Source organism: Sminthopsis crassicaudata, chromosome 3 (genome assembly GCF_048593235.1).
Source record: "Sminthopsis crassicaudata isolate SCR6 chromosome 3, ASM4859323v1, whole genome shotgun sequence".
Classification (NCBI taxonomy): Eukaryota; Metazoa; Chordata; class Mammalia; order Dasyuromorphia; family Dasyuridae; genus Sminthopsis; species Sminthopsis crassicaudata.
The window spans coordinates 411,518,048-411,537,824 of record NC_133619.1 but is presented as its reverse complement, the minus strand read 5'-3'; positions in this window follow the sequence as shown (position 1 = coordinate 411,537,824).

Genomic DNA, 19,777 nt, shown 5'->3' with positions numbered 1-19,777 from the left:
TCTATATATTTTGGAAATGAGACCTTTGTCAGAACCTTTGTTTTTAAAAATATTTTCCCAATTTGTTACTTCCCTTCTAATCTTGTTTGCATTAGTATTATTTGTACAGAAACTTTTTAGTTTGATGTAATCAAAATCTTCTATTTTGTGATCAATAATGATCTCTAGTTCTCCTTTGGTCATAAATTCCTTCCTCCTCCACAAATCTGAGAGGTAGATTATGCTCTGTTCCTCTAATCTATTTATTATCTCCCTCTTTATGCCTAAATCATGGATCCATTTTGATCTTATCTTGGTATATGGTGTTAAGTGTGGATCCATATCTAATTTCTGCCATACTAATTTCCAGTTTTCCCAACAGTTTTTTCCGAATAATGAATTTTTATCCCTAATGTTGGTATCTTTGGGTTTGTCAAAGATTAGGTTGCTATATATGTACCCTTTTTTGTCCTTTGTATCTAATCTGTTCCACTGATCTACCGGTCTATTTCTTAGCCAATACCAAATGGTTTTGGTGACTGCTGCTATATAATATAGCTTTAGATCAGGTACACTTAGACCACCTTCCTCTGAGTTTTTTTTCATCAGTTCCCTTGCAATTCTCGACCTTTTATTCTTCCATATGAATTTTGTTGTTATTTTTTCTAGGTCATTGAAATAGTTTCTTGGGAGTCTGATTGGTATAGCACTAAATAAATAGATTAGTTTGGGGAGTATTGTCATCTTTATTATATTCGCTCGGCCTATCCAAGAGCACTGAATGTCTTTCCAATTATTTAAAACTGATTTTATTTTTGTGGCAAGTGTTTTGTAATTTTTCTCATATAATTCCTGACTTTTCTTTGGTAGATGGATTCCCAAATACTTTATACTCTCAACATTTGTTTGGAATGGAATTTCTCTTTGTATCTCTTGCTGTTGCATTTTGTTAGTGATATATAAAAATGCCGAGGATTTATGTGGATTTATTTTGTATCCTGCCACTTTGCTGAAATTTTGAATTATTTCTAGTAGCTTTTTAGCAGAGTCTTTGGGGTTCTCTAAGTATACCATCATGTCATCTGCAAAAAGTGATAGTTTGATTTCCTCATTTCCTACTCTAATTCCTTGAATCTCTTTCTCGGCTCTTATTGCCGAGGCTAGCGTTTCTAGTACTATATTGAATAGTAATGGTGATAGTGGGCAACCTTGTTTCACTCCTGATCTTACTGGGAAAGGTTGCAGTTTATTTCTATTGCATATTATGCTTACTGACGGTCTTAAATATATACTCCTGATTATTCTAAGGAATAGTCCATTTATTCCTATACTCTCAAGAGTTTTTAGTAGGAATGGATGTTGGATTTTGTCAAATGCTTTTTCTGCATCTATTGAGATGATCATATGGTTCTTATTAATTTGATTATTAATATGGTCAATTATATTAATAGTTTTCCTAATATTAAACCAGCCCTGCATTCCTGGAATAATTCCTACTTGATCATAGTGTATTATCCTGGAGATGATTTTCTGAAGTCTTTTTGCTAATATCTTATTTAAGATTTTAGCATTAATATTCATTAAGGAGATTGGTCTATAATTTTCTTTCTCAGTTTTCGATCTGCCTGGTTTAGGTATCAGTACCATGTCTGTGTCATAAAAGGAGTTTGGTAGGACTCCTTCATCCCCTATTTTTTCAAATAATTTATATAACATTGGGGCTAATTGCTCTTTAAATGTTTGGTAGAATTGACATGTGAATCCATCTGGCCCTGGGGATTTTTTCCTGGGGAGTTGATTAATAGCTTGTTCTATTTCTTTTTCTGAAATGGGACTATTTAAGCAATTTATCTCCTCCTCTGTTAATCTCGGGAGCCTATATTTTTGGAGGAAGTCATCCATTTCACTTAAGTTATCAAATTTATTGGCATAAAGTTGGGCAAAGTAACTCCTTATTATTTCTCTAATTTCCTCTTCATTGGTGGAAAGATCCCCCTTTTCATTTGTAAGACTAACAATTTGATTTTCCTCTTTCTTTTTTTTTTTTGATTAAATTTACCAAAGGTTTATCTATTTTATTGGCTTTTTCATAAAACCAAGTCTTGGTTTTATTTATTAATTCAATAGTTTTTTTACTTTCAATATTATTGATTTCTCCTTTTAATTTTTGTATTTCAAGTTTAATTTTTGGTTGGGGGTTTATAATTTGGTCTTTTTCTAGCCTTTTAAGTTGTAAGCCCAATTTGTTAACCTTCTGTTTCTCTGTTTTCTTCAAATAAGCCTCTAAACATATAAAATTTCCCCTTATTACTGCTTTAGCTGCATCCCAAAGATTTTAATATGATGTCTCATCATTGTCATTATCTTGGGTGAAAACGTTAATTGTTTCTATAATTTGCTCTTTCACCCAGTCATTCTTTAAGATGAGATTATTCAGTTTCCAATTACTTTTTGGTCTATTTACCCCTAACTTTTTACTGAATGTAGCTTTTATTGCATTGTGATCTGAGAAGAAGGCATTTATTATTTCTGCCTTCCTACATTTAATTTTGAGATCTTTATGTCCTTATACTTGGTCTATTTTTGTATAGGATCCATGAACTGCTGAGAAGAAAGTATATTCCTTTCTATTGCCATTCAGTTTTCTCCAAAGGTCTATCATACCTAGTTTTTCTAATGTTCTATTTACTTTTTTAATTTCTTTCTTGTTTGTTTTGTGGTTTGATTTGTCTAAATCTGAGAGTGCAAGGTTGAGATCTCCCACTATTATAGTTTTACTCTCTATTTCTTCTTGCAACTCTCTTAACTTTTCCTTTAGAAAGTTAGATGCTATACCACTTGGTGCATATATGTTTAGTATTGATATGGCTTCATTATTTATGCTACCTTTCAGCAGGATATAGTTTCCTTCCTTATCTTTTTTAATGAGATCTACTTCTGCTTTTGCTTGATCTGAGATAAGGATAGCTACCCCTGCTTTTTTGGCTTTACCTGAAGCATAATAGGCTCTGCTCCAACCTTTTACCTTTATTCTGTATGTATCTCCCTGCTTTAAGTGTGTTTCCTGTAGACAACATATTGAAGGGTTCTGCTTTTTGATCCAATCTGCTATCCGTCTCCGTTTGATGGGATCGTTCATCCCATTTACATTTACAGTTAAAATTACTAATTCTGTATTTCCTGCCATCGTATTATCCCCAGATTATGCTTTTTTCCCTTGACCCCCCTGATCCCCCTCCCCGATATTTAATTTACAGACGCCCCTGGTGACGCGCAACCCTCCCTCTTTTTTTTTTTTTTTTTTTTTTTTTTTTTTTTTTTTTTGGATCCCTCCCCCCTCCCTCCAAGACCCTTCACTTATTCTCCTTTTCCTTTTCCCTTTTCCTCTCCTCCTTTTCAATGTGGTGAGAGAAAATTCTCTGAAAAACAAATATGTTAATTATTTACTCTTTGAGCCTCTCCTGATGAGAGTAAGATTCACACAATGATTCTCCCCCTCACTAAGTTCCCTCAGATATGGTGTATTTTCTATGCCTCTTCCTGGGATGTAGTTTCCCTCTTTTTATCATTCCTTCCCCTTTTTCTGAACCGACCTCCTTCCCTTTACTACACCCCCCTTTTTTTCTTTTATATCAGTAAAATCAAATTATCCTTGAGTATTTTTATATACCCACAACAGAGTTACAGTTCTCAAGGGTTCTGTGTACCTTTTTCTGTTTCGCTTCAGTCTTGTGGATGTAGATCAAATTTTTTGTTTAAGTCTGGTTTTTTTCTTAGAAACATATAGAATTCCTCTGTTTCATTGAATGACCATCTTCTTCCATGGAAAAAGATGCTAAACTTAGCTGGGTAGTTCATTCTTAGTCACAGTCCTTGATCTTTTGCCTTACGGAATATCAGGTTCCAGGCCCTTCTATCTTTTAATGTGGAGGCAGCCAGATCTTGGGTGACCCTTATTGTGGCACCTTGGTATTTAAATTGTTTTTTTCTAGCTGCTTGCAGGATTTTCTCCTTTGTGTGGTAATTCTGCAGCTTAGCCACAATATTCCGTGGTGTTCTTTTTTTAGGGTCTATTTCAGAAGGAGTTCGATGAATTCTTTCCACATCTACTTTCCCCTCTGTTTCTATTATCTCTGGACAGTTCTCTTTGATAATTTCCTGTAAAATAGAATCTAGGCTCTTTTTTTGGTCATAGTTTTCTGGAAGTCCAATGATCCGCAGATTATCTCTCCTAGATCTATTTTCCAGGTCTATAGATTTTCCCAGTAAGTATTTGACGTTGTTCTCCAGCTTCTCATTTTTTTTTTTTTGACTGATTTTTGGGTTCTCTGTGAATCATTCATTTCTATTTGTTCCATACTGACTTTTAAGGAGTTATTTTCTTCTTTCACAGTTTTTAGTACTTTTTGTAAATGCCCAATTTCGTTTTTAAACGAATTATTTTGCTCTATTGAATTTTTTTCCATTTCCCTAATTTTTTTTTTGAGAATTATTTTCTTTTTCCAATTCAGAAATTCTATTTTCTTGAGACTTTTTTATCTTTTCCAATTCAGAAATCCTACTTTCCTGTGTTTTTTTAACCTTTTCTAATTCATAAATTTTGTTTCCCTGCATCTCCTGTGAATTCTTTATTTTTTCCAACTCCAATTTCAGGATGTTGTTATTCTCTATCATAGTTTCCCTTTCCTTTCCCCATTTTTCTTCAATCTCCCTTAATTTTTTAAGATTTTTTTCTAGGAGAGAGTTATGTGATGGGGGGCAGGAATCGTTCCCCTTTAGGTTGTTATCTGCTGTCTCTCTGCTGTTAACTTCCTCGGGGTTGGATACCCGCTCTTTCTCTGTATAGAAGGAATCTATAGTTTTTCTGGCTTTTTTGCTCATACTTAAAAAATCTTTTGGGGTCTGTCCCTGGGGTAGGAAATTATTTATTTACTTCTTTACCAGCTTCCTCCCAGACCGGATGGATGCAGAGGCTCCTGCGCCTGAGCTAAGATAGAGCTCTGGGACAGAGTTCCCCACCCCCTCCCTGGAAGTGCCTCAGAGGTGATTAGCACTACTGTGCTAGAGGGCGTTGAATAGTAAAGACAGCACAGAGCCCAGACTATGTGTCCGGGTGGGGAGTGGATGTCTGCAGCAGGTGATGTGAAAAGCCCCTGTGCTCAAACTGGAAGTGTCTGCCAGAAACCACGGTCTCTAGTTCAAATATTCCGCTTCTCTGGGACTTCTTGGAGCTGAGTTCCACTCCCTCCAGCTAAGCTAGGCAGTGTGTGTTGCCTTGGGCCGTATCCACCCACTTGTCAATCTCTTAACTATTCTCAGGTGGTAGCTGAGGCCACACCCCCTGGTGCCGAGATCTGCTGAGTCACCTCCAGGGTCCGGGGAAAATCTAATCTGAGTTTTAAAATATTTTGGCTTTCTCTTCTGGACTGCTAAATAATTAGCAGAGAAGAGCTAACAGCCTGTGCCAGATTCCTTTACCTCAGTGGCTTCTCTGATCCCAGAGCCACAAGGGAAATTTTCAAGAAAGTTTAATAAAGAAAAAAAAATGGGGTTCTTCTCCAGGTAATGGGGAAGGAACAACCCTGGACTAGACAGAAAGAAAAAAAAAAATTAAAAGCAGCTTTTTTTTTTTTTTTTTTTTTTTTTTTTTTTAATGTGTGAATGTATTTTGTCATTTGTCAGCTGAGTTACAAATGGAAAAATGTGACATTTTTCGAATTTTAAAACCCTGTGAGGCATGTTGATGCAAACTAACCTGATTTTTTCTTAAGCTTTTAAGTTTCTCTAATTAGAGGAGAATGGAAATGACCAGGGTCTCTCTATGTGGACTTTTATTCAGTCCACCCTCTCCAAAGAATGGTAGGCTCCCCAAAAACCACATGCTCTGGAGTCAACTTCAGTTTCTCTCTAGATGAATTCCTATGTTTCCCTAACCTCCAGAATGCCAAAACTCTTCTCAGAAAACTCTGGATTTTGTAAAAGGGTGTGGTTTGTCTCTAAGAGGCTTAAACAAATTTATTTTAGACTTTAAAATCTTTCCCCTTTCCAAATACAGAATTTATTAGCAAATTGTACAAAATTTATGGGGGGAGGGTGATAGCAGGCATAGTCATTTTGCTCCCAAGGGCCTGTGTCTTCATATCAGGTCTAGGCTCTTTTTTTGGTCATAGTTTTCGGGAAGTCCAGTGATCCTCAGATTATCTCTCCTACATCTCTTTTCCAGGTCTCTAGATTTTCCCAGTAAGTACTTGACGTTATTCTCCAGGTTTTCAATTTTTTTTTTTTTTTTTTTTTTTTTGTTTTGTTTAGTTTTGTTTGACTGACTCTTGGGTTCTCAATGAATCATTCATTTCTATTTTTCCATCCTGAATTTTAAGGAGTTATTTTCTTCATTCACAGTTTTTAGTTCTTCTTGTATATGCCCAATTTCGTTTTTAAATGAATTATTTTGCTCTATTGAATTTTTTTCCATTTCCCTAAATTTTTTAGAGAATTATTTTATTTTTCCAATTCAGAAATCCTATTTTCTTGAGACCTTTTTATTTTTTTCAATTCAGAAATCCTACTTTCCTGTGATTTTTTAACCTTTTCTAATTTACAAATTTTGTTTCCCTGAATCTCCTGTGAGTTCTTTATTTTTTCCAATTCCAATTTCTGAACGTTGTTATTCCCTATCATAGCTTCTCTTTTGTTTCCCCATTTTTTCTTCAAACTCTCTTAATTTTTTTAATAGTCTCTTCTAGGAGAGAGTTATTTGTTGGGGGGCAGTAATCGATCCCCTTTAGGTTGTTACCTGCTGACTCTCTGCTGTTAACTTCCTCTTGGGTTGGATACCCGCTCTTTCTCTGTGTAGAAAGAATCAATCGCTTTTCTTGGCTTTTTACTCATATTTAAAAAAATCTTTTGGGGTTTGTCCTTGGGGTAGGAAATTATTTATTTATTTCTTTACCAACTTCCTCCCAGACCAGATGGATGCAGCGGCTCCTGCAACTGAGCTAAGAGAGAGCTCTGGAGAGAGTTCCCCACTCTCTCCCTGGAATTGCCTCAGAGGTGATTAATAGGACTGTGCTGTGAGGGTAATGTGTGTCCTAGTGACTTTCCTGTGGTTTAAGACTGGACAGTAAAGGCGACAGAAAGCCTAGCTTATGCGTCCCGGTGGTGCGTGGATTTCAGTAGCTGAAGTGAAAAGTCCCTGCACTCAAACTGGAAGTGTCTACCCTGAAACTGTGGTCCCTATTTCAAAGGTTCTGCTTCTCTGGGACTTCTGGGGCTGAGTTCCACAGCTTCCAGTTGAGCCAGGCACTATGTGTTACCTTGGGCCGTGTCCACCTGCTTTTCAATCTCTTAACTACCCCCAGGTGAAAGCCAGGACAGCAGAACCCACAGTGCTAAGATCTGTTGAGTCACTTCCAGATTGGGGTGGTTCTAGTATCTGGCTTTATATTTTAAAGTGGCTTGATTTCTCTTCTGCACTTCTGTTTTATAAGCAGAGAAGAGCTAACAGCCTGTGCCAGATTCCTCTATCTTCGTGGCTTCTCTGATACCAGAGCCCTCCCTAGCACAATTGGCGCAGTGTGCTGCCACCCAATCGTCTGTGCTGGCCTCTTTTTTTTTTTTTTTTCTTCCTCTGTGAACCGACCTTTTCTGTTTAATCTCCAGTTTCTCTTCAGCTGGTAAGTCGTGCTTCCAGTCCTTGTGGTTTCTATCAATCTAGCGCTATTTTTGAGGCTGATTTAACTAATTGGTAATGAGGGAAGAAGGGAGCTCACAAAATCGCATGTATCTTCTCTGCCTTCTTGGCTCCGCCCCCCATATTCTAATTTCAATATAATACCTTTATGATTTCATTTATTTTTCTCCATAGAATATCATCTCTTTCAATGTTATTTGACTATTTATTATCTCTTGAACAGTCCTTAAAATTCTTTGATTAGTTTTTCCTTTTGCTTTCCTCTTTTGGCATTGCTAATTCTATGCTTAGTTTCTATTTTTTACAATTCTTATAATTATAAATTGTGTATTACCTAACAATCTACTTATTCAGTGCCATACCAATCAAACTGTCAAGAAATTGCAGATTAAAAAAAAATAACAAAGTTCTTCTGGAATAAAAAAAGGTCAAGAATTTCAAGGGAATTAATAAAAAATTATGCAAATGAAGGTGGCCTAGTGTACCAGACCTAAAACTATATTATGAAGCAGCAGTCATTAAAAGCATTTGGTATTAGCTAAGAAATATAGTATATGAATAGTGGAATAAGTTAGGTTCACAAAACAAAATGGTCACTGACTGCAATATTCTGGTATTTGACAAAGCCAAATTCCCCAGCTTTTGGGATAAAAACTCAATATTTGACAAAAACTTCTGGGAAAATTTGAAATTGGTATGGGAGAAACTAGACAATGACCCACACTTAACATCGACACCAACATAAGGTCAAAATGGGTTCATGATTTTAGACATAAAGAGTGATATTTTAAGCACATTAGAAGAACATAGGATAGTTTACTTCTCATATCTTTGAATTTGTGGCAAAAGAATAATTGAAATACATTATTGAACTCCACCAACAATGCCTCAGTGTCTCAGTTTTCCCACATCCCCTCCAACATTTATCATTATTTGTTCCTGTCATCTTAGCCAATCTGACATGAGTGTAGTCGTATCTCAGAGTTGTCTTAATTTGCATTTCTCTGTTTAATAGTGATTTGGAACACTCTTTCATATGAGTGGAAATAGTTTTAATTTAATCATCTGAAAATTGTCTGTTCATATCCTTTGACCATTTATCAATTGGAGAATGGCTTGATTTATTAAAAATTAAAGTCAAATCTTTTCTTTTTTTCTTTTTGTTTTGTGGGATTTTGGGGGGGAAATGCTCTGTTAGAAATTCTGGGATATATGATCTCATATATTTTAGGGATTGATCTAGCAAAGTCAATTCAATCTAACATGATTATGTAATATATTTTTAATACCTTAGATGCTTGAATTTAGAAAACATCATGCAAAAATATTGACTTGGATATATTACAACTATTTATTTGGTGGTATTATTATCCCAAGAAGAAAACATCCCACTGTTAAGGCAGTGTAAAATCAGTGAACAATCAGCCTTGTTCAGAAAAATATTTCTTTCCCAACAATGGATTAAATGAGAATGATAAAAAGCTGGCCTTACACAGAATTTGTCTCACTCCAACTTACATTTACTCTTTATATGTGGCTTCTGTCCTATCACATGTGTTGTGTACAAGCAATAACTTGCATTGACATTATCTACACCACTTATGTCTTCATACAATTACATTCTACCTCTGGCCATTTTTTTCCTAAGCTATATTGATTTTTTTTAAACCTTTCTTCATTCTTTTCCCTTCAGTCCTCTCTAATTCCAGATGGTACATCAAGATGTCTTCCCTGATTGTTTTGTAATAAAATCTCTCAGTTCAGCAGAGACTGATTCTTTATGTTTAAAGTAAGAAAAATCTAGTTATCACATTCAACGGCTGAGGAACTAATAATTAAAATATGACCAAACCATTTATATGTGTTGCTTTCACCAGAAATTAAGCCTTTAATATTATGGTAGATGACCAGTAGATTGAAGGTACAATTCTAACTAATTTATCTTTCTCAAATATATATATATATATATATATATATATATATATATATATATATATATATATATATATATATATATATATATATATATATATACACACATATATATATATATGTATATATATATATATGTATTTATATAATATATGCTCTGCTTTGGTATATATTATATATTTAAAAACACATATATACAACAAAGTAAATCATTTGACTTTGCCTAAAGAAACTTCTATCAATCTTCTCTACCCATCTACTCAAAGTATTGAAATAAAATGATGATAACATTGTCATCATTTATTCTTTTTTTTTTTTTTTAAGGCTATATAAGCAACGTAAATAATGGCTTCTAGGAATAAATATTTTCTTGACTGGCAAATATGCAAATATCACTACAAATAAGATTTAAGGGAATGTGTAGAGAAATCTTTGCATATAATAAAGATTTTATTTTTATTTTATTTTACTTTTTTCTCTAAAGCCTATCTGCAAATATCTTGAGCATTTAGTTTCTGTAATTAGTGTGCACAGCACAAAGAGCTGTACTGGCCTGTCACCCATATTTGACAAATGCTGATGGTTTATAGGCCAGAATAATCATTGTTCCTTTAGATTTGTCATACACAAGTTTAATGGTTGACTTATCCTCCTGTTATTGGAAATCCATTGTAATCTATATATAATGGATATAAAGTGAGTCAAGGAAATGTTTTCCGATCACAAGTTCTAAGAAGCTTTTCTCAGAGGATTTAAATAAATTATGGAGCAATGCAAACTGCTGTTTAATCTTCTAAGGTTTGGAAACTTCCAGAAATAATATATGATGAAGCATTAATGTCAAAACAAGAGAACAAACAGTATAACAAATGAATATTTGGGTGTATGGGGATAGTTTTTGTTTTATTTTGTTTTATTTTTTTTCCAGACAGATGGTAAAATATGTTTATGTATAAGATTTGACTCCCTCTAGAAACCTGAGAAGTCATTTTTACCAAAGTACTAATATTAAACAAGGTGGATAAAATTATGAAAATGAAGATCTTTTACCATCCAGGAAAGACAATCACATCACTTCATTGAAGATTAGAAAACATTAGCCCTATTTTATGAAATATCAATAAAGTGAAATATCTATATGCTCTTTGAAATGGTAGAGTCTATACATATATTAATAGATAGCAACTGAGAATTCTGGCATGTGCATAGAGAGAGTGATTTAGGCATATGCTATTGAATAGAGAAGTGGAGAGAAGAGATGGGAAGGCAAGATGAGTAGCCTCCTCCCTCCTAAGGAGTCAGCACCAAGCCTAGGGTGCCACATACCATGTCCTGGCTGCTTTGAGATAATCCTCTGAATAAGGAACTCTATCCTAGGACTCTGTATAGTCCTTTTACTGACCCTTGCTTTTCTACCACTACAATTGGGTTCACAGTATCATAGTAGGTGCACTTGTCAATAAGCTAGTTGCTTGTCCAGGCACTCTGCTTATACTTAAGGAAAGACCCAACTGAAGGTGTCAGGCAAAACAATATTTTAATGAGTTAGGTACTGAAAACAATGTAAATGTAAAATAATAGGAGTCTACTCAGCAAAAAATCTTTGTTTTAATGAAGAAGTAGAAAGGGACTTGACATATAAGTCAGATATACAAACTAATGTAGATTATAACTCACATAAGGACAGTGCCATTTTGGAGAGTAGAAAGGCATAAGTCTTCTACTCAGCTCGAAGAAGGTGATCCTATAGAAAGGTGTTGCTGTTGTTGTTGTTGTTGTTGTTGTTGTTGTTGTTGTTGTTGTTGTCGTGGTTGTTGTTGTTGTTGTTGTTTTCTGATGGAGAATGTATACACCAGTAGGAATGGGATGCTCTTGCTGGAGTGAAGGGAGTACTCCAAAGCATTCTTCTGATATGAGTTCTCATACTATTTTTTGGATGGTCTTCCTGAAATTAATCAAATTGTGTATCAGACCGAGGGCAAAATATTATTTTGAGTTGTTTATTATCAAGAGAAAAACAAGGTAATGGTAGACAAAATATTATTTCTGGGACACAGCTATACCAACCTTCACACATGTTATTCTACATATTTTTCTGTGAGTATGTTCTATAAGCTTACAGCCTTCCTTGAGGAGGAAACTGTCATGATAGCCTCCAAAACCATCAGGTCTAATCCTGTAATAATGATTTCTATGCATAGATTCTATAGGATATATCCTCCCTTACTGGGAAACTGCCATTGTGCTTAAAGACAACCAGGCCTAAAGTTATTATACTGATCTAAGTAAATTTCTGTTCTTTCTTTCTTTATTCTTTTTTTTTTCTCTGTGAAATGGTTTAATTTTTAACTGCTTTTACATCCTAGAAGGAATAGTTTCTTTTTTTAAAATATATTTTAATAGTTTTTGTTTACCAGATATATGCATGGGCAATTTTACAACACTGACAATTGCCAAACCCTTTGTTCTAATTTTCCCCTCCTCCCCCCCAGATGGCAGGTTGACCAATACATGTTAAATATGTTAGAGTATAAATTAAATACAATATATGTACACACGTCCAAACAGTTATATTGCTGTACAAAAAGAATCAGACTTTGAAATAGTGTACCATTAGCCTGTGAAAAAAATCAAAAATGCAGGCAGACAAAATTAGAGGGATTAGGAATTCTATGTAGTGGTTCATAATCATTTACTAGAGTTCTTTTGCTGGGTGTAGCTGGTTCAATTCATTACTGCTCTATTGGAACTTATTTGGTTCATCTCTTTCTTTCTAGCAAAGCAGAAACTAACTTTTAAAGATATTTCAGGGTGAAACAGCTAAATACACAAATATAAAATTTGCTAATTTATGATATTTTTATGGTCTTAAAGATAGCAGCTCTAATTATGAATCATTGTTTACCATGGAAATGACCACAAAATAGACTTAGGCATTCTCTGTTTTCAGTCTAGAACAAACAAGAACAGATTCTATTAGTCTATCAGTGCATGACTCACAGATCCTCAGATTTTAGCTATTTAATCCAGTTTTTTGTATACAATTATCCAAAGCCATACTACTTTGACTCTCTTCTAAACTTACTCTCTGCAGTCCTATGGACATGCTTTATTTAATTAGTTCACTATTTAAATAAACCAATACAACTCCTATAGGAACTATAAGAAATTATAAACTATTTGAATGAGAAATGACTATAGTGAGAGTTAATTGCATGGTCTTTTAAACTGTTTAGGAGGAAGTACCATATAAATCTCAAAGTGACAGAGACAGATCATATAGCACATAACAGCATGTGGGAAAACAAGATCACCAGTGGGGAGAGACTGGAGGGCATCTCATGTATCAAAATAAAAGACACACTCATTGTAACTAACTTTTATGGAGAAGGTCACAGAAAGAAAATGGATGACAGTTGTTCTTGATGGAGAACTGGAGTAGAATAGATTGCAAGTCAGAAAGGCAGGACAAAAAGTACAACAAATGTACATGGAAAATGTACAATGCAGCTTCCCCTAGAGACAATACCTTTGAGGAGGTGGCAGTTGTAGACAGATCATGCTGTCACCTAACCACCTGAGATGAAGGGGGTTCTTTCAGAGCACATGTATCATGCATCCTATGAGGCAAAGAAGCAGATCAACTAACAGCTATACATCATGGAAACCATGAGCATGGTAAGGGAGGGAAGAATCTACACATGCCATGCAGGAAAGACCGTAGCTTACTCATATTTCTTTTTAGACACATGTAAGCATATGGCAATAGCAACTTCAACCTCAGGAACTCAGACCTCTTCAGTCATTATCTCTGAATATAGAGATATGTGGGATAAGAAATGATAGGTCCACAGCTTCCAAGGGCAGAACATGCCTGTGGTGCTCTCCATCACGTTTTCTCACTAAAGGTTATTTTTCACTTCATGTTCAATCACTAAGCTTTCATGTCATTTGTGTGTGTATGTATGTATGTATACATGTATATGTGTTGTGACCAGCACAACACAAATGGGCTAGTGACAGTTGAAAATAAGAAGATGGGGTTGCTGATAATTCAACAGTGCTATTTATTAAGAGAAATATGTGGCTTACATGTCTTAAAAACATGTTACTATGAAAGGCATTGTTCTGTACCCAATTGGCTTCTGTTTTCTATGATCTAATTCACTGAAGCATGCTAGTTTCTAGGGATTCAATCTTATGTAAAAAGTTCAAAATGGAGGGGTGGAGCCAAGATGGCGGAGAAGAAACACACGTCTCTGTGAACGTCCTCACTCCCTCACAACCAATTAGATAAATTAAGTCTCAGAATTAGCTCAGGACTGATAGATACCATAAGGACTGGAAGCACGACTTACCAGCTGAAGAGAATCTGGAGTTTCAACAGGAAAGGTCAGTTCCCAGGGGAGGAAGAAGAGAGGCCAGCACAGACAGCTGGGTGCTAGCATACTGCGCCCATTGCGCTGGGAAGGGCTCTGGGATCAGAGAAGCCACTGAGGTAAAGGAATCTGGCACAGGCTGTTAGCTCTTCTCTGCTAATTAATTAGCAGTCCAGAAGAGAAAGCCAAAATATTTTAAAACTCAGATTAGATTTTCCCCCGACCCTGGAGGTGACTCAGCAGATCTCGGCACCAGGGGGTGTGGCCTCAGCTACCTCCTGAGAATAGTTAAGAGATTGACAAGTGGGTGGATACGGCCCAAGGCAACACACGCTGCCTAGCTTAGCTGGAGGGAGTGGAACTCAGCTCCAGGAAGTCCCAGAGAAGTGGAACCTTTGAACTAGGGACCGTGGTTTCTGGCAGACACTTCCAGTTTGAGCACAGGGGCTTTTCACATCACCTGCTGCAGACATCCACTCCCCACCCGGACACATAGGCTGGGCTACCTGCTGTCTTTACTATTCAACGCCCTCTAGCACAGTAGTGCTAATCACCTCTGAGGCACTTCCAGGGAGGGGCTGGGGAACTCTCTCCCAGAGCTCTATCTTAGCTCAGGCACAGCAGCGGCTGCATCCATCCAGTCTGGGAGGAAGCTGGTAAAGAAGTAAATAAATAATTTCCTACCCCAGGGACAGACACCAAAAGATTTTTTAAATATGAGCAAAAAAGCTAGAAAAACCATAGATTCCTACTACACAGAGAAAGAGCGGGTATCCAACCCCGAGGAAGTTAACAGCAGAGAGTCAGCAGATAACAACCTAAAGGGGAACGATTCCTGCCCCCCATCACATAACTCTCTCCTAGAAGAAACTCTTAAAAAATTGAGGGAGTTTGAAGAAAAATGGGGAAAGGAAAGGGAAGCTATGATAGAGAATAACAACGTCCTGAAATTGGAGTTGGAAAAAATAAAGAATTCACAGGAGATGCAGGGAAACAAAATTTATGAATTAGAAAAGGTTAAAAAAAACACAGGAAAGTAGGATTTCTGAATTGGAAAAGATAAAAAAGTCTCAAGAAAATAGAATTTCTGAATTGGAAAAAGAAAATAATTCTCAAAAAAAAATTAGGGAAATGGAAAAAAATTCAATAGAGCAAAATAATTCATTTAAAAACGAAATTGGGCATTTACAAAAAGAACTAAAAATTGTGAAAGAAGAAAATAACTCCTTAAAAGTCAGGATGGAACAAATAGAAATGAATGATTCACAGAGAACCCAAGAATCAGTCAAACAAAACAAGAAAAATGAGAAGCTGGAGAACAACGTCAAATACTTACTGGGAAAATCTATAGACCTGGAAAATAGATCTAGGAGAGATAATCTGCGGATTATTGTACTTCCAGAAAACTATGACCAAAAAAAGAGCCTAGATTCTATTTTACAGGAAATTATCAAAGAGAACTGTCCAGAGATAATAGAAACAGAAGGGAAAGTAGATGTGGAAAGAATTCATCGAACTCCTTCTGAAATAGACCCTAAAAAAAGAACACCACGGAATATTGTGGCTAAGCTGCAGAATTACCACACAAAGGAGAAAATCCTGCAAGCAGCTAGAAAAAAACAATTTAAATACCAAGGTGCCACAATAAGGGTCATCCAAGATCTGGCTGCCTCCACATTAAAAGATAGAAGGGCCTGGAACCTGATATTCCGTAAGGCAAAAGATCAAGGACTGCAACAAAGAATGAACTACCCAGCTAAGTTTAGCATCTTTTTCCATGGAAGAAGATGGTCATTCAATGAAACAGAGGAATTCTATATGTTTCTAAGAAAAAAACCAGACTTAAACAAAAAAAATTTGATCTACATCCATAAGACTGAAGCGAAACAGAAAAAGGTACACAGAACCCTTGAGAACTGTAACTCTGTTGTGGGTATATAAAAAATACTCAAGGATAATTTGATTTTACTGATATAAAAGAAAAAAAGGGGGGTGTAGTAAAGGGAAGGAGGTCAGTTCAGAAAAAGGGGAAGGAGTGATAAAAAGAGGGAAACTACATCCCAGGAAGAGGCATAGAAAATACACCATATCTGAGGGAACTTAGTGAGGGGGAGAATCATTGTGTGAATCTTACTCTCATCAGGAGAGGCTCAAAGAGTAAATAATTAACATATTTGTTTTTCAGAGAATTTTCTCTCACCTCATTAAAAGGGGGGAGAGGAAAAGGGAAAAGGAAAAGGAGAATAAGTGAAGGGTCTTGAAGGGAGGGGGGAGGGATCATAAAAAAAAAAAAAAAGAGGGAGGGTTGGGCGTCACAAGGGGGGTCTGTAAATTAAATATAGGGGAGGGGGATCAGGGGGGTCAAGGCAAAAAAGCATAATCTGGGGATAATATGATGGCAGGAAGTACAGAATTAGCAATTTTAACTGTAAATGTGAATGGGATGAACGATCCCATCAAACGGAAACGGATAGCAGATTGGATCAAAAAGCAGAACCCTACAATATGTTGCCTACAGGAAACACACTTAAAGCAGGGAGATACATACAGAATAAAGGTAAAAGGTTGGAACAGAGCCTATTATGCCTCAGGTAAAGCCAAAAAAGCAGGGGTAGCTATCCTAATCTCAGATCAAGCAAAAGCAGAAGTAGATCTCATTAAAAAAGATAAGGAAGGAAACTATATCCTGCTGAAAGGTAGCATAAATAATGAAGCCATATCAATCCTAAACATATATGCACCAAGTGGTATAGCATCTAACTTTCTAAAGGAAAAGTTAAGAGAACTGCAAGAAGAAATAGACAGTAAAACTATAATAGTGGGAGATCTCAACCTTGCACTCTCAGATTTAGACAAGTCAAACCACAAAACAAACAAGAAAGAAATTTAAAAAGTAAATAGAACATTTGAAAAACTAGGTATGATAAACCTCTGGAGAAAACTGAATGGCAATAGAAAGGAATATACTTTCTTGTCAGCAGTTCATGGATCCTACACAAAAATAAACCATATATTAGTACATAAAGATCTCAAAATTAAATGTAGGAAGGCAGAAATAATACATGCCTTCTTCTCAGATCACAATGCAATAAAAGCTACATTCAGTAAAAAGTTAGGGGTAAATAGACCAAAAAGTAATTGGAAACTGAATAATCTCATCTTAAAGAATGATTGGGTGAAAGAGCAAATTATAGAAACAATTAACAATTTCACCCAAGATAATGACAATGATGAGACATCACATCAAAATCTTTGGGATGCAGCTAAAGCAGTAATAAGGGGAAATTTTATATCTTTAGAGGCTTATTTGAAGAAAATAGAGAAAGAGAAGATTAACGAATTGGGCTTACAACTTAAAAGGCTAGAAAAAGACCAAATTATAAACCCCCAACCAAAAATTAAACTTGAAATACAAAAATTAAAAGGAGAAATCAATAATATTGAAAGTAAAAAAAACTATTGAATTAATAAATAAAACCAAGAGTTGGTTTTATGAAAAAACCAATAAAATAGATAAACCTTTGGTAAATTTGATCAAAAAAAAAGAAAGAGGAAAATCAAATTGATAGTCTTACAAATGAAAAGGGGGATCTTTCCACCAATGAAGAGGAAATTAGAGAAATAATAAGGAGTTACTTTGCCCAACTTTATGCAATAAATTTGATACCTTAAGTGAAATGGATGACTTCCTCCAAAAATATAGGCTCCCGAGATTAACAGAGGAGGAGATAATTTGCTTAATTAGTCCCATTTCCGAAAAAGAAATAGAACAAGCTATTAATCAACTCCCCAGGAAAAAATCCCCAGGGCCAGATGGATTCACATGTGAATTCTACCAAACATTTAAAGAACAATTAGCCCCAATGTTATATAAATTATTTGAAAAAATAGGGGATGAAGGAGTCCTACCAAACTCCTTTTATGACACAGACATGGTACTGATACCTAAACCAGGTAGATCAAAAACTGAGAAAGAAAATTATAGACCAATCTCCTTAATGAATATTGATGCTAAAATCTTAAATAAGATATTAGCAAAAAGACTTCAGAAAATCATCTCCAAGATAATACACTATGATCAAGTAGGATTTATTCCAGGAATGCAGGGCTGGTTTAATATTAGGAAAACTATTAATAAAATTGACCATATTAATAATCAAATTAATAAGAACCATATGATCATCTCAATAGATGCAGCAAAAGCATTTGACAAAATCCAACATCCATTCCTACTAAAAACTCTTGAGAATATAGGAATAAATGGACTATTCCTTAGAATAATCAGGAGCATATATTTAAGACCTTCAGTAAGCATAGTATGCAATAGAAATAAACTGCAACCTTTCCCAGTAAGATCAGGAGTGAAACAAGGTTGCCCACTATCACCATTACTATTCAATATAGTACTAGAAACGCTAGCCTCGGCAATAAGAGCCGAGAAAGAGATTCAAGGAATTAGAGTAGGAAATGAGGAAATTAAACTATCACTTTTTGCAGATGACATGATGGTATACTTAGAGAACCCCAAAGACTCTGCTAAAAAGCTACTAGAAATAATTCAAAATTTCAGCAAAGTGGCAGGATACAAAATAAATCCACATAAATCCTCGGCATTTATATATATCACTAACAAAATGCAACAGCAAGAGATACAAAGAGAAATTCCATTCCAAACAAATGTTGAGAGTATAAAATATTTGGGAATCCATCTACCAAAGAAAAGTCAGGAATTATATGAGCAAAATTACAAAACACTTGCCACAAAAATAAAATCAGTTTTAAATAATTGGAAAGACATTCAGTGCTCTTGGATAGGCCGAGCGAATATAATAAAGATGACAATACTCCCCAAACTAATCTATTTATTTAGTGTTATACCAATCAGACTCCCAAGAAACTATTTCAATGACCTAGAAAAAATAACAACAAAATTCATATGGAAGAATAAAAGGTCGAGAATTGCAAGGGAACTGATGAAAAAAAACTCAGAGGAAGGTGGTCTAAGTGTACCTGATCTAAAGCTATATTATATAGCAGCAGTCACCAAAACCATTTGGTATTGGCTAAGAAATAGACCGGTAGATCAGTGGAACAGTTTAGATACAAAGGACAAAAAAGGGTACATATATAGCAACCTAATCTTTGACAAACCCAAAGATACCAACATTAGGGATAAAAATTCATTATTCGGAAAAAACTGTTGGGAAAACTGGAAATTAGTATGGCAGAAATTAGATATGGATCCACACTTAACATCAATTTACCAAGATAAGATCAAAATGGATCCATGATTTAGGCATAAAGAGGGAGATAATAAATAGATTAGAGGAACAGAGGATAATCTACCTCTCAGACTTGTGGAGGAGGAAGGAATTTATGACCAGAGGAGAACTAGAGATCATTATTGATCACAAAATAGAAGATTTTGATTACATCAAACTAAAAAGTTTCTGTACAAATAATACTAATGCAAACAAGATTAGAAGGGAAGTAAGAAATTGGGAAAATATTTTTAAAAACAAAGGTTCTGAAAAAGGTCTCATTTCCAAAATATATAGAGAACTGACCATAATTTATAAGAAACCGAACCATTGTCCAATTGATAAATGGTCAAAGGATATGAGCAGACAATTCTCAGAGGAAGAAATTGAAACTATATCCACTCACATGAAAGAGTGTTCCAAATCACTACTGATCAGAGAAATGCAAATTAAGACCATTCTGAGATACCACTACACACCTGTCAGATTGGCTAAGATGACAGGAACAAATAATGATAAATGTTGGAGGGGATGTG